This window comes from Papaver somniferum, chromosome 7 (genome assembly GCF_003573695.1).
Source record: "Papaver somniferum cultivar HN1 chromosome 7, ASM357369v1, whole genome shotgun sequence".
Lineage (NCBI taxonomy): Eukaryota > Viridiplantae > Streptophyta > Magnoliopsida > Ranunculales > Papaveraceae > Papaver > Papaver somniferum.
This window is the reverse complement of record NC_039364.1, coordinates 49690701-49706270: the sequence shown is the minus strand read 5'-3', so window position 1 is coordinate 49706270 and position 15570 is coordinate 49690701.

Below are 15570 nucleotides of genomic sequence, written 5' to 3'. Positions count from 1 at the left end.
TGATTGGCTTCAGATCGTGAGAGTTCTCCGATAGGCAAGATAAAGAAGTCACAAACATCTTCGTCTCATTTTTTGTGATTCCTCGACAATCCGCTTGTGTAGTTAGGAAGGATTGTAGAGAGGTGATTGATTAATCTAGGCTGTTCTTCGGGAATATAAGACCGGATTATCAATTGGTTCCTGTTCACCTTGATTTTATATCAATTGGTTCCTGTTCCTTTTATAGACTTTTCTTTGTGAGACAGATCTGTTTATTATCAAGTCTGTGATTTTGGGTTACAACAACTCTTGGTTTTGGGTGAGATCAGCTAAGGGAATCAAGTGCGCAGTATCCTGCTGGGATCAGAGGCGTAGGAGTACAACTTTACCTTGGATCGGTGGGAGACTGATTGGGGTTCAACTATAGTCCAGTCTGAAGTTAGTTTGCAGTAGGCTAGTGTCTGTAGCGGCTTAATACAGTGTGTGTTCAATCTGGACTAGGTCTCGGGGTTTTTCTGCATTTGCAGTTTCCTCGTTAACAAAATTTATGGTGTCTGTGTTATTTCTTTTCCGCATTATATTTTATATAATTTAAATAATACAGGTTGTGCGTTCGTGATCATCAATTGGAAATCCAACCTTTGGTTGTTGATTGATATTGATTGATCCTTGGACATTGGTCTTTGGTACCGTCCAAGTATTCCTTGTATTTGATAAAGACTCGTTATTGGTTTTAGCTTGAGTAAAAATCAAATCAAGAGAGAGATATTAACTCCTTGAGATACTTTTATCTAGATTGAGTCTGACTGTCTAGTTGATTCTCTAGCAAAGTATTTCGGAGTTAGTCCATACAGATTGCTAAGCTAAATATTGGGTGGTGTTGTTAGACCCCCGATTTTTCAATTTTCAAACAATAAAAAACCCTCTTTTCACGAAAAATATAACTAAAAATAAGAGTCACATGGACTGGGTGATAAGTTAGCCCAAAAACAGGACATAAAACTGTTTCAGAAATCTCTGAATTGCTTTTAAATTGAGTTTCAAGATAAAGTAGAAATCAATTCCAATAAATTGAGAATACCCATGGCTAATTTTTAGAATTAATATAGTTTAAACATCAAACTATAAGAAAACCTAACTTGTTTCATGAACCCTAGAATCAAAATCAAGTAGAAGACATTAATCATCTATATATTGGCAGTAATGGGTGATTCTTATCTTATTTATGTATCTTGGTTTTTATATTGATTTTTGTATGAGTTATTGACTTTATTCTTTTTAAAATATGTTGCATTATTTGATACATGTTCCAGGTACGACTGACCTATCTTGCGTTCTCTGTAATATAAATCAAGTAGAAGACATTAATCATCTTCTGTTCAAATGTCCTTTTGCTATTGCTATATAGAAAACTACTCTCCCACAACATTTTCTTTTATTACAGAGATACAATTGTCTACAGGATTGGATTAGCACTTGATATTCACTAGATTCAGTCATTAATTTTGATTCAGGCTCCCCATCAATTCATGGAATAACTGCAACTGTTTGTCACATTTGGAAATACAGATGCCAAGTGATGTTTCAACACTCTCAGATTAACACCAACTCGGTTTTGCATCCTTTGTTTAAATATCTAACTACTGTTGTTGCTCCTTCACATCATCAGCATACATTACATGGTATTCATCCTATATTGTGTCATAATCATTGGTTACCTCCACCACCAGACACATTAAAAGTTAATGTAGATGTATCTTTTCATAAATCTATGTATTTAGCTGGAATTGCGATAGCAAGAAATTTTGCAGGGGCACATCTTGAGTCAAAGGGATTACTCACAAGAGTAGCTAATGCACATCAAGTTGAATCATGGGCACTGTTATTGGCTATGAAGTGGGCAACAGTTAGAGGTTGGGATCATATTATCTTTGAATATGATAATAAAAGTTTAGTGTTATCTGTTAATGAAGCTTTGCATTTACCTCCATGGAAATCTTTAGGTCTTTTAACTGAGTGTGTAAAATTATGTAACAATCAGGGTAAAATTGTGAGTATGTGTCCTAGAGTGTGTAATAAAGTGGTTGATTCTTTAGCCAAATCAGTCTGCAGGCCTTCTGTGATAGGAGAATGGTGGGTTAATCCTCCATCTAGTATCTATATATTTTTGGCTAATGATGTAACTTTTATATAATATCTAATAAATTTTATATAATATCTAATATATCTCTGTTTCTGGTTAAAAAAAAAAAACTCTGAAGTGAACATTTATCGCTCTTAGCCTAGATCCCAAGGTACCTTTTCATTTGCCTAACGTATACTTTTGTTTTCTTCTTATTCTTACTCAAGGGACTTTTCCATAACGTATATTTTTGAAGAATACGGTTACTTAGACCATCTCCAATGAAGGATTACCCTTAAACAGGAGAATCGCTATGTCCTATAAAATTGGGAATTCCCTAAAACCAAGTTCCCATACCCTGTATACAGGGAATCTGATTGGGGAATAAGGGAATAGGGGAAGTGATAGAAATGTACACCGACGGGCGAACTAAACAATGATATGAGAACTGAATAAAGATAGGTATTCTTTTCACCTATCCATCTTCATTATGTCGAATGGTATTCAGTTCGTTGACTAGGTCCCACTAACTAAAAACTCGATCGGTATACTTTTCACCGACCGATAAAATGAATGCGGCAGAAAATGCTACAACAAAAATAAAACGGTATAAAAAAGAATCATAAAACGCTATATACCGGAAAAAACGGTAACAGTGGGGAAGCTTTAATTAACGAGAGAATAGACTATTGGTATATTGTTCCCCGATCGTGAACACGTTACGCGATCTCCCAATAAAATAGCGATCGGTAAACTGGTCGAGTGGAACACCATAGGACATGGTCTTCCCTTAATGCTTTCCACGTCGATTTTATTCGATGCCACATTGGGTTTTAGGGGAATTCCCACTTCCTCATTGGAGATGGTCTTAGGTTGCGAAAAGCTAAAGATGCCATTGTCATTTCTGTGTAGGGTTCCCCTTTAGCATACTGCTTTAGTTACTTCCTACGGCTTAGAATTATTACTTTCTCGGCTGTAATAATTCAAATCATAAACCTATTTTACGGCTCAAGATTATTACTTTCTCAGCTATAAATATCAAATTCCAGCTAGGACATAATCATCATGGCTGGAAAGTTTTACTTTACAATTGGAAAACACCTAGTGGTAAACCCATCCTATGTTTGTTTTTTTTGGGAATCAATACTACATACGACTACAAAAAATCCAAACCATAGACAAGTACTTACGGTTGGGAACTCAAAATTTCCCGAACGGGAACCTATTTTACGGCTTAAAATTGCTATTTTCCCAGCAGTAATAGTTGATTTACGGTTGGGAAAATAAGAACTCCCAACGGTAAGACAGTTTCAGAAATCCAATTTGAGACCCTTCGTTGAATCTCACCTTTTAACCAACCAAAACCATAAATAAATGATAGGTTTATTGATTATTACGTTATTAACAGTCATTTCTGAAGTATTAAAGGGTATTTTTGAACTTTTACATACATTAAATTTCCCTATCATAATTGGGACATTTTAATCCATTACAACTCCCAAAACACTTTCTTTACGTCCCTGCATTTCTTATTTTCGATGTATATGGTTACTTAGGTTGTGTGAAAAGCCTAGAAGTTCCATTGACATTTCTTCATATGTAGATTTTTTTTATATATTTTAGATGCATGTGGTTGCTTAGATTATGAAAAAAAACCTAAAAATGGCACGGAACAGCATGTATGCTTGTTGCCTGATACTCGGAGATTTAACGTCTGAAGTTAACATGTGTTTTGTGCCGGAGTTGTTCATCAACCACCAAGATTGATTTGACACTAAGATTGAAATAAAGATAATCTTGTAATGATCTTAATATTACTACTCCCAATTTAAATGGTCAGTCTCTAAGATAACACTTTGTTCTTGCTAAAAAATGCAAGTCGTTAAATGAAGGTTGTAAGTGTGAAATCACGAGGTTTTTGGTAACATCGATATCTTAATCCAATTTTTTTTATTATAGTTCAACATGTGGAATCAAAATTGATGTCGGGCCCTCACAATGCTCGAGTTGTTCTTGTGCATATTGGTGTAAAGGTTGAAATCAAGAAATTATCTAAGACGCACTATGATATTTCGGAAACAAAGAACTACTATCAACTGGGTTGATAAACATGAAAATGATATTCATTTTTTCCACAAGTATGCATTTTCAAAACAAATGGGAAAGAATTTTTCCTTGTTGAATACAAAATGGTGTTTAACGAGTGACAATCTATCGATAAAGAGAATATTGTATTTTTATATCAAGTTTTATTCATAGATGACTCTCTCACGAGATTTTAACGTCTAAATGGTACTCCCTACGTTTTAAAATTTTTAGTCTTATTAGAGCATTGCTAGGTTGAACCCACAAGTTTTTCTATGTCAAGCTTGTTGTCAATGTTAGATAATCAAAAGTATATCTTGATTTCTAGTCTACTAATTCAAGTCTCGGACTAGGTTAGAATTGTAGTTGAGTATCAGAGATCACCCTTGAAGACTGAAGATCGACGAAGACATTTGGAGAACATCTATATCAGGCATGTGAAGACTGAACCATTCTATTTTACTCACTATACCATTGTTCTATCTATTGAGACTATGTCATATGCCTTATAGTAGAATTACAAAGAAGAAGTTTCGAGTTAAGCTTGTCTTGTGAAAAATCTCGAAATATGATTTTGCAATTAGAGATTCAAAGGTCCTTAACAATATTAGTTCTATGAATTTATTTTTGGATAAATTGAAAGTTGCTCATACAAATGATCATATCACTTGAGAATGTTTCAAACATCAAAAGAGAGAAATATGAACTTACTGATATTTCTACTCAGGGTAGGTTGGTGAACCATTTCGCAAACCATAAATATCTGAGATACAAAAATATTGGAAGGTTGTCGAATATACAGGAAGGTTGGCGAACCAGTTCACAAACCGCAAGTTCAGTTAAGAACAATTCACGAACCCGGTTGGCGAACCGCGGTGAACTAAATTTCATAAGTTAGATAAATAGGCTATCAGTTGGCGACCTAGTTCACGAATCGTGGTCAGCTGAGTTCGGTAGTCTAGAAGGGTTGGCAAACCCGGTTCACGAACCGTTGCACCCTGACTCTTGCACAAGTTCTACGGTTGGAACCGTTGTACCAACTGTCCTGATAATATTTAGAAGATGCTTAAATACTTATTATTTTAATATGTTTAGCATTGCAAGAACTATCTTAAACACTTCTAAGACTTCATTGATCACTTAAACACTTATATGTGTGAATCATGATTAATTTCTTAGGTGTTTAAATGAACATCATATAGCTTTTAGTACTTTGGCTAACATTCCAAACCGAACAGTCATGATACACGTTTTCGTAACCGGATCTATGTGTATACTCTTCTATTATATTTTCAAAATTTAAAGTGTTTGCTTGATTCTCAAGTTATCTTAGCTTGAATTCTAAGCTAACCCTTGGTCTTTGAAAACTATAAATAGAGCATCTTTTTCAACTGGGAAATTCAATCCCTGACACTTTGTGTCCTAGTTGATTATAGAGTTGTCCCCTATTGACCTAGGTTTCCTCTGTGAAATGTTACTATATAGGTTAACGACTAAAAGACTTCACTTTGGGGATTCGTGAAGCCAGGTCCGACTATCTTTACCTTGATAGTTCGTGAATCCTGGTCTTGCTTTTATGTTATCGAGGTTCTTGTAATCTATTTTATGCAAGATAAATAGTAATCGAAAAGTTCTCTTCATCTCAGACTTTGTGATTCCTCAAGATAAATATCTAAAGATCGATCTTTCGAAGATTATTCTTGAGAGGTGGTTGAATATTTAGGTTGCTCTTTGGGAGTCGTAAGTTCCGTATTTGTGATATTTGCTAGCTTTGTCTATTGTAAACAGATTTCCATACCTTGATCTTTGATTTGTACTGAAATCAAATAGGTTTACCTGTTAGAGGAAGATTGGTAACAAAAGTCTCCATTTCGGCTGAAGAAACTTTTAGGATGTAAAGGACGTCAACAAAGGGAATCAAGTGCGTAGAACCTTGCGAGGTTCAAGAAACGTAAGGAGCGCGACTATAACTGAATCGCTTGGAGGGTGGATTCGGTCTCAACCACATTCGAGTCCTAAGTCTTATAGTAGGATAGTGTCTGTACCGTCTTAATACAGTGTGGTGTTCAATCTGGACGAGGTCCCGGGGTTTTTCTGCTATTGCAGTTTCCTCGTTAAAAAAAATTCTGGTGTCTTGTGTTTTTTTCTTTTACGCATTATATTGTTTTTACGTATTCAATCTAAGTAGATACATCCGCTTCATTGTAAGCGATTACGAGACTTGTTTCTTATTGAATTTGTATCTTCAAAAATATATAACAAGTTTAATCACTTGGCAGAATTCTGATTGAATTATTTGGATACGACTAGATTGATCTTGGATATTGGTTTTTGAGATCGTCCAAGTACTCTGCTTAACAATCAGGTTCATGGACCCTGGTCTTTTAACAGAGTGTGTAAAATTATGTAACAATCAGGGTAAAATTGTGAATATGTTCCTGTGTAATAAAGTGGCTGATTTTAGCCAAATTAGTCCGCAGGTCTTCTGTAATAGGAGATTGGTGGGTTAATCTTCCGGCTAGTATCTCTATATCTTTGGCTAATGATGTAACTTTTATATAATATCTAATAAGTTTTATATAATATCTAATATATTTCTGTTTCTGGTTAAAAAAAAACTCCGAAGTGAACATTTCTCGCTCTTAGCCTAGATCCCAAGGTACCTTTTCTTTTGCCTAACGTATACTTCCGTTTTCTTCTTGCCCTTCCTCAAGGGACTTTTTTATAACGTATATTTTTGAAGAATACGGTTACTTAGACCTTCTCGAACGAGGGATTTGTACCCTTAAATAGGAGAATCGTTATGTCCTATAAAGTTGGGAATTCCCCAAAACCCAGTTCCCCTACCCTGTACACAGGGAATTTGATTGGGAAACAAGGGAATAGGGGAAGTGATAGAAATGTATGCCGACGGTGAACTTAATAGTGATAGGAGAACTGAATAAAGATAGGTATTCTTTTCACCTATCCATCTTCATTACGCCGAACGGTATTCAGTTCGTTGACTAGGTCCCACTAACTAAAAACTCGATCGGTATACTTTTCACCGACCGATAAAATGAATGCGGCAGAAAATGCTACAACAAAAATAAACCGGTATAAAAAATCATAAAACGCTACATAGCGGAAAAAACGGTAACAGTAAGGAAGCTTTAAGTAATGAGAGAAAAGACTATTGGTATATTGTTCTCCGATCGTGAACATTTTACGCGATCACCGAATAAAATAGCGGTCGATAAACTGATCGAGTGGAACACCATAGGACATGTTCTTCCCTTGATGCTTCCCACATCGACTTTATTCAATGCCACATTAGGTTAGGGGAATTCTCACTTCTTCATTGGAGATGGTCTTAGGTTGTGCGAAAAACTAAAGATGCCATTGTCATTTCTGTGTAGGGTTTCCCTTTAACATGTTGCTTTAGTTACTTTCTACGGCTTAGAATTATTACTTTCTCATCTGTAATAATTCAAATCATAAACCTATTTTACGGCTCAGGATTATTAATTTCTCAGCTGTAAATATCAAATTCCAATTAGGACATAATTATTATGGCTGGGAATTTTTACTTTACAATTGGAAAACACCTAGTGGTAAACCCAGCCTATGTTTTTTTTTTTTGGGAATCAAGACTACATACAACTACAAAAAATCCTAACCATAGACAAGTACTTACTGTTAGGAACTCAATATTTCCCAAACAGGAACCTATTTTAGGCTCAAAATTGCTATTTTCCCAGCAGTAATAGTTGATTTGTGGTTGGGAAAATAAGAACTCCCAACGGTAAGCAGTTTTAGACATCCAATTTTAGACCCTTTGTTGAATCTCAACTTTTAACCAACCAAAAGCAGAAATAAATGATAGGTTTATTGATTATTACGTTTTTAACAGTCATTTCTGAAGTATTAAAGGGTATTTTTGAACTTTTACATACATTAAATTTCCCTATCATAATTGGGACATTTTAATCCATTGGAACTCCCAAAACACTTTCTTTACATCCTAGATTTCATATTTTTGTTGTATATGGTTACTTAAATTGTGTGAAAAGCCTGATGGTGCCATTGAAATTTCTTCATATGTATATCATATATTTTAGATGCATGTGGTTGCTTAGGTTATGAAAAAAATCTAAAAATGGCACGGAGCAGCATGTATGCTTGTTGCCTGATACTCGGAGATTTAACGTCTGAAATTAACATGTGTTTTTTGCCGGAGTTATTCATCAACCACCAAGATTGATTTGACACTAAGATTGAAATAAACATAATCTTGTAGTGAGCTTAATATTACTACTCCCAATTTGAATGGTCAGTCTCTAATATAACACTTTGTTCTTGCTAAAAAATTCAAGTCGTTAAAGGAAGGTTGTAAGTGTGAAATCACGAGGTTTTTGGTAAAATCGATATCTTAATCCAATTTTTTTTATTACTGTTCAACATGTGGAATCAAAATTGATGTCGGACCCTCACAATGCTCGAGTTGTTCTTGTGCATATTGGTGTAAAGGTTAAATTCAAGAAATAATCTAAGACGCACTATGATATTTCGGAAACAAAGAACTACTATCGACTGGGTTGATAAACATGAAAATGATATTCATTTTTTACACGAGTTTGCATTTTAAAAATAAATAGGAAAGCATTTTTCCTTGTTGAATACAAAATGGTGTTTTAACGAGTGATAATCTATCGTTAAAGAGAATATTGTATCTTTGTATCAAGTTTTATTCACAGATGACTCTCTCACGAGATTTTAACATCTAAATGGTACTCCCTACATTTTAAAATTTTAGTCTTATTAGGGCATTGCTCGGTTGAACCCACAAGTTTTTCTATGTCAAGATTGTTGTCAATGTTAGATAATCAAAAGTATATCTTGATTTCTAGTCTACTAATTCAAGTCTCAGACTAGGTTAGAATTTTAGTTGAGTATCAGAGATCACCCTTGAAGACTGAAGATCGACGAAGACATTTGGAGAACTTCTGTATCAGGTATGTGAAGACTGAACCATTCTATTTTACTCACTATACCATCGTTCTATCTATTGAGACTATGTCGTATGATTTATAGTAGAATTACAAAGAAAAAGTTTAGAGTTAAGCTTGTCTTGTGAAAAATCTCGAAATATGATTTGGCAGTTAGAGGTTCAAAGGTCCTTAACAATATTAGTTCTATGAATTTATTTTTGGATAAATTGAAAATTGCCCATACAAATGATCATATCACTTGAGAATGTTTCAAACATCAAAATAGAGAAAGATGAACTTACTGATATTTCTACTCAGGGTAGGTTGGTGAACTAATTCGCAAACCATAAATATCTGAGATACAGAAATATAGGAAGGTTGTCGAATATACAGGAAGATTGGCGAACCAGTTCGCAAACCGCAAGTTCAGTTGGGAACAATTCACGAACCCGGTTGGCGAACCGCGGTGAACTAAATTTCATTAGTTATATAAATAGGCTATCAGTTGACGACCCGGTTCACGAATCGTGGTCAACTGAGTACAGTAGTCTAGAAGGGTTGGCGAACCCGGTTCACAAACTGTTGCACCCTGACTCTTGCACAAGCTCTACGGTTGGAACCGTTGTACCAACTGTTCTGATAATGTTTAGAAGATGCTTAAAGACTTATTAATTTAATATGTTTAGCATTGCAAGAACTATCTTAAACACTTCTAAGACTTCATTGATCACTTAAATACTTATATATATGAATTACGATTAATTTCTTAGGTGTTTAAATGAACATCATATAAATTTTAGTTCTTTAGGTAACTTTCCAAACCGAACAGTCATGATACATGTTTTTGTAACCGGACCTATGTGTATACTCTTCTATTATATTTTCAAAACTTAAAGTGTTTGCTTGATTCTCAAGTTATCTTAGCTTGAATTCTAAGCTAACCCTTGGTCTTTGAAAACTGTAAATAGAGCATCTCCTTCAACTGGGAAATTCAATCCCTGACACTTTGTGTCCTGGTTGATTATAAAGTTGTCCCCTATTGACCTAGGTTTCCTCTGTTAAACGTTACTATATAGGTTAACGACTAAAATACTTTACTTTGGGGATTCGTGAAGCCATGTCCGACTATCTTTACCTTGATAGTTCGTGAATCCTGATCTTACTTTTATGTTATCGAGGTTCTTGTAATCTCTTTTATGCAAGATAAATAGTAATCGAAAAGTTCTCTTCGTATCAGACTTTGTGATTCCTCAAGATAGATATCTAAAGATCGATCTTAGATGATCTTTCAAAGATTATTCTTGAGAGGTGGTTAAGAATTTAGGCTGCTCTTTGGGAGTCGTAAGTTCCATATTTGTGATATTTGCTAGCTTTGTCTATTGTAAACAGATTTTCGTACCTTGATCTTTGATCTGAACCGAAATCAAATAGGCTTATCTGTTAGAGGCAGATTGGTATCGGAAGTCTCCGTTTCGGCTGAAGAAACTTTTAGGATGTAAAGGACGTCAACAAAGGGAATCAAGTGCGTAGAACCTTGCGAGGTTCAAGCGACGTAAGGAGCGCGACTATAACTGAATCGCTTGGAGGGTGGATTCGGTCTCAACCACATTCGATTCCTAAGTCTTATAGTAGGATAATGTATGTGTGGCCCTTTAAAGTAGGATAAGTATTATTCGAGTCCTAAGTCTTATAGTAGGATAAGTCTTATAGTAGGATAACGTCTTAATACTGTGTGGTGTTCAATCTGGACGAGGTCCCGGGATTTTTTGCTATTGCGGTTTCCTCGTTAAAAAAAATTCTGGTGTCTTGTGTTTTTTTCTTTTACGCATTATATTGTTTGTACGTATTAAATCTAAGTAGATACGTCCGCTTCATTGTAATCGATTACGAGACTTGTTTTTTATTGAATTTATATCTTCAGAGATACATAACAAGTTTAATCACTTGGCAGAATTCCGATTGAATTATTTGGATACGACTAGATTGATCTTGGATATTGGTTTTTGAGATCGTCCAAGTACTTTGCTTAACAATCAGGTTCATAGACCTTGTGTCTATATACATACTTATTGAGTATAAGTTGAGATATTAACTCTATATACATATTTTCAAGGATCATTCAGTTGGTCTACTTGCTATTGTATTACATTTTGTCTATACAGGTTGCCGAACCAAAAAGTTGGGTGTATTTGGCATCCCGTGGGTTTTCAGATGGATCCATTATTGCGAATAAATGCATCAACTTTGCTCATATGTTTTAATAAACATGTTTCCATTGCAAAATCGTTTATAAAAAACTTGTGACAATATAGCTTTGTCTTTTCTGGATTACATGTTGGAGAGAATGAATGCTTGGTATTAAATTGACAAAATATGTTGGAGCATCGCTCTGTCGAACTCACAAGTTTTGTTATATCAAGCTTTTTGTCTATGTTAGATGTACAATACTATATCCTAATTTCTAGTCTACTAAAGTCAAGTCTCGGAGTAGGATTAGAGTATGGTATGTGAATACTGACATATCATATTACTCACGACATTTATTATTCTATCTTATGAGACTGTGTCATATGATCTTAGTAGATTTAATATTACAAAGAAGACATTTCGAGTTCAAGCTTGTCTTGGTTAAAATTTTGAAATATGATTCAAGCAATGAATATTTGTAGATCCTTAACAATCTTAGTTAGAACAATTTATTTTTACAGACTATTTTTGCTTCAAGTTGATCATTAATCTATTTTTACAAACTATTTTTGCTTCAAGTTGATCATTTGTATCTTGAAAGATTGATAACAAGTTTCATACTTAGCAGAATTCAGATATGAATATTTGGATACGACTAGATTGATCTTGGATATTGATTTTTAAGATCCTCCAAGTACTCTTCTTAACAATTAGGTTCACCGACTCCATTGTCTAGACTTTCTGATTGAGAAGAGATAAATACATATATTCTATACATATTGTCAAGGATCATTAAGTTGGTCTACTTGCAGTTGTATTAGGTTTTTTCCATACATGCTGCGAACGAAAAGTTTGTGGTGTACTTGGTACCCTCTCATTTTCAGGAATGTTTCAAATTAATTATGTAAGAAAAATAACTCATTTTCTGTGAACTGTGTAGGTTCACAAACCAGGTTGGCAAACCCTTTACATTTGGGTTCTTGAATTATTTAGGTTCGCAAACCCGGTTTGGAAACCCATACCATCTGACTTTCGTGAATTGCCAAGGTTTCCAAACCTGGTTTGCAAAACCTTGTGACCAATTTTCGCGAACTTCCATGGTTCGCAAACCCAGTTTCCAAATCCTTGTGCCCCAAATTCGCGAAGTGTCAGAGGTTTTCAAACCCGCTTTGCAAAACTATCCAGTTCCATTATTAGCAAAAGTCACGTACTACTCTATAGATTTAGGTTTGATTTTGCTACAATTCTCATAGACACTTCTTAGATAACACTTTGTGCTTGTGGATCTTTGATTAGTCTTGAGTGTTATTAAACACCATTATGTGCTTCCAAGTACAAAGGCTACTGAGTCGTTATGAACCATTATTGTGCATGGTTCCAGAACCCTGGGATATAATGAATATTCTTCTGTATAATTTCAAGTCATACTTCTCACATGCTTACATGAATTCCTAATTAATAAGAATTTTATCTAAACTTAGAAAGTGTTTTCTTGGATCTCAAGGTGTCTTAGCTTGAATTCAAATCTACCTAGAGCCTTGAAAGTCTATAAATAGAGAGGCTCTCGCAACTGGTTTTCTCAATCCCTGGCACTCTTGTATCCTGATTTTTAAGCTGCAGTCGTCCTCTATAACCTAGGTTTCCTATGAGAAACATAATTAGGTTACGACTTTGAAAACTTCACTTACGGATTCGTGAAGCCCGATCAAACTACCTTTTACCTGATAGTTATTGTATCTGAATCTTGTCCTTATTGATGTTTGAGGTTTTCATAATCTTAGATCAGGAACGAGACACAAATCAAAAAGTTTTCTTGATCTCAGACTTTATGATTCCTCAAGATAGATATCTAAAATCTTCTTTGATTTGTTTGGACTGTTCTTGAGATGTTGTTAGTAATCCAGGATTCTCAGATAACTGAGTGTAAGTGTTCCGGATTTGTGAGGTTTTCTGTACTTTGTATACTACAAACAAATTTCCAAACCTAGGTTGAAAAATCAAAATGAAAATCAAATGGGCTTGTCTGTTAGAGGCATATTTGTATCAAAGGTCTTCAATGAGGTTGAAGCAACTCTTAGGCTGTAAAGGACGTCAGCTAAGGAAACCAGTGTGCAGAATCTTGCGAGTTCAAGAGGCGTAAAGAACACGACTAGGACTGAATTTCTTGGAGGATTAATTCCATATTAACTTTCAAAGTCTGATAGTAGGCTAGTGTCTGTAGCAGTTTAATACAATGTGGTGTCCAAAGCTAAACAAGGTCCCGAGGTTTTTCTGCAGGTGTAGTTTTCCCCGTTAACAAAATTCTTGTGTGCGTGCTTTTTACTTTTCCGTATTCAAATTTATTCTTTTAACTAGGTATCACCCCGGCCTGCGGCTCGGGCTCAACCTTTTAGTATAAGAATCATCATCGGTTTAACACAATGAAAGTATCTGCTGTCAAACCTTGGAACCACTTATTTCCACTAAACTTTCCTAAAAAATTATGTCGACTTTTGTTCATAGGTACATATTCCGTGCTTGTTAACCTATGATAGCAGCCAACAACAAACAATTTTGCGTGAGAGAAACATACCGTAAAAAGGAAGGAAATTTAATTATACGGCGAATCACTACTGTTTTTATTTGGAAACCTAAAGGATAATTAGCAGGGATTCGGCTTAATGGCCAGGCATTGGTGAGTTTATTCCGGTTCGGCACACAGTCTTGCCGTGCAAGATAGTAAAATCACAACCGCATGTATAAATAATGGACATCTAGAAGTGTTCGTTTGTTTACGTCCGGGGCTCAACCCCTTTCGACTTTTGTTCATTGTTTCGTCAGCCTATCCATATCCTCCCACAATACTTTAGTCGGTCGGGGCCTATGGCCCGATGTTCAATGGTGGTATTGTGACTCCACCACACTGCCAAAAATTCCTTAGATCTTTTTCCTTGGCAAAATAGCAGGCTAAATACGAACCTGCTCCACTAAACTTTTGGCTTGAACCTTATTAGCAGGGTTATCATCTAATATATCAGATCACTCATGTTGAAGCAATTCAGCTTGTTTTAGTTTTATTTCTTTTTTTATATCACCAGACACTTCAGGGTTTCAGGAACAATATTTTTCAACCTCTTGAACAGGATGGTAAAAACAAATGTCAGGGTCGGAAAACCACGACTTTTGAACACGCAAAGGAGAATGTGAAGGTCTTTTGCTAACAAAAGAGTACCCAAAAGTGGAGAATAATCAGAATAAGGGAAGGGTCTTACATCTCCATTCTCCAGTTTTGAAATTTATCTGACCAAGTTCATTGATAATTGCCCGATCAATTTTTGATTCTATCCAAGCCCGAACGTCTATAAGTCCAGCTGAACTGCTTACCCAAAGTATCGGCTTCAAAAAAGAACATTGAGTGCAGATCTCGGGGTTCTACCCCCTCTATTTTCTTTTAACCTCAAAGTAATTGAAATCTCCCATTTAGGTGCATTACCCAAATTTCTTATTAGAAATTCTTGAATAATTCACTTATTTGATGTGTAAATTTTTTAAATATTTACCAAATTTCTTAATTCATTACCAACTTGCTTCTCATCTTCACATGATGAATTAACCATCTCATCTTCTCATCTTAACAAAATTCTGGAATGACGCATGTTCTGTCATATCTTCAAAAATGAACCGCAAATTCCTTTGTTGGCTTTCACTGCTTTATATCCCAACCCTCCATGCGCTTCAGTACCGCTTCTTTGTACAGACAACCCAGTCTGATATTTCTAGATGACAACAGTTGCTAATATGGTTAGATATTACAGTTGGAGAGAGGCAATAATTGCAGTGTTCACTGATGATGATCAAGGAAGGAATGACATTGCTGCATTAGGCGATAAATGATGAGTGCCAAATATTGTATATATTTGCACCTTTTTATTGGCATTTAACTCATCATTTGTGCACTAACGCTCCATTTTATCCCATATTCTGTGTTTTCGTTGTTTTCAAGAATAAATACTTTTCTCAATTAATTTTGAATTTTTAGGTACTAAATAAAGCCTGGTTAACTCACGGAGCGAAAAGGGCAAAGACACGGGAAAAAGCCGAAGGAAACTCTAGCGGAAAAGAAGTGAAAAATGCGGTATGGATAAGGGTGCACACGGTACGGTTCGGCTCGGTTCTTACCGAGGCCGAGTACCTGTACCTCCCTAGGATCGAGACGAAGATTTTGGACCGGTACCGTGTACCTCGGTT